Source organism: Haplochromis burtoni, unplaced genomic scaffold, assembly GCF_018398535.1.
Source record: "Haplochromis burtoni strain Fernald_Lab_line unplaced genomic scaffold, NCSU_Asbu1 Contig_4594, whole genome shotgun sequence".
Taxonomy (NCBI): Eukaryota; Metazoa; Chordata; class Actinopteri; order Cichliformes; family Cichlidae; genus Haplochromis; species Haplochromis burtoni.
This window is the reverse complement of record NW_024586955.1, coordinates 2,570-3,683: the sequence shown is the minus strand read 5'-3', so window position 1 is coordinate 3,683 and position 1,114 is coordinate 2,570. Positions and strand designations below refer to the sequence as shown.

The 1,114-nt window shown below is 32.7% G+C and overlaps 1 long non-coding RNA gene across 1 annotated transcript; it reads right to left on the bottom strand.

Annotated features, from left to right (window-relative positions):
• Positions 1-13: 13 nt before the first annotated feature.
• LOC102301650 lies at positions 14-830 on the bottom strand. The gene is made up of 4 exons (XR_318221.2): positions 768-830; positions 326-361; positions 128-154; positions 14-31 (listed from the first exon to the last, which is right to left on the bottom strand). It is a non-coding gene; the product is annotated as an uncharacterized LOC102301650 (long non-coding RNA).
• Between the last annotated feature and the right edge of the window lie 284 nt (positions 831-1,114).

Sequence of the window (1,114 nt, the reverse complement as noted above, 5' to 3'; positions counted from 1 at the left end):
AAATGAAACTTACTAGGAGAAGGTGGAGGTGCTAGAAAATAAAAACAAACAACATGAAACACGCATTAGACAGGTATGTGCAAATTAATTGTAGAATTTATGTTGTTAAATTTATGATATAACTTACTAGGAAGACGTGGTGGAGCTGGAGGTGCTACAAAGTAAAACATAGAGAAAGTAAAATACAATTTCAGTTTCCATTAATATTTCTGATTTTTTTGCAGTGGGAATATAACTGTGCAACAAAGACTAAAATTGCATTCTAATATGCAGCTCTTGGCTTATTCTGCAACAGAGAACAATTTCTTCACTATATACTACTTACGTGTAGGAGAAGAAGAGCCACCTCCCATTGCTAAAACTGAAGAAGTAAAGATAAAGTTAATATCAATCAGTAACACACAAATATTTCAATGATCAGGTGCCCACACCCGAAAAAAGAAAAAGTTTATAAAATAATTATAAAGTTAAACTAAATGAGTTTAAAGCTTAAACGTAAAACCACAGTCGTTGCACAAATGTTGCCTTCTACAATAAATTCATTAAGAGAAGGAGGGAAAAATGCAACATTTTAGAGAGTAAGACTTAAAGTGTAGTGGCAATGATTTTACAGCATATGGTCTGCAGACTGAACTTTCCACTCACTAGTGTGGGATTTCCAAACTCCTGAGCAATTAGAAAAGTAAGAAAACATAATAAAAATGAACTGGTATGAATCACTAAGGCTCATTTTTAACCTGATAACATACATGGTAAAGAATTCTTACCTGTATTGTGATGCAGCTGCAGAGGCAAAGATCAAGTGAAACTGTTGAATGGAACAAAGTCGGTCTTATATAGACTGATCAGATCTTATACTTTCACTTTCTTAATGACAAACCATGACGGTTATAAATAGGTACTTCCCAGAGTCACTTCTGGGAAGTATCTTATTTGATGTTTTTCTTTCCTGGTACTTTTTGATGCAAACCTCATCTGACCTTTCTCTTACTTAACTTTTGCAATAATTAGAAAAGATAAAACTGAAATATGTATTTAGCTTTTAAAAAGTGAAACTGAGTGATGAGACAAAATGATGAGATGTGAATCACAAGATTTTCCTCTTTAATAATAA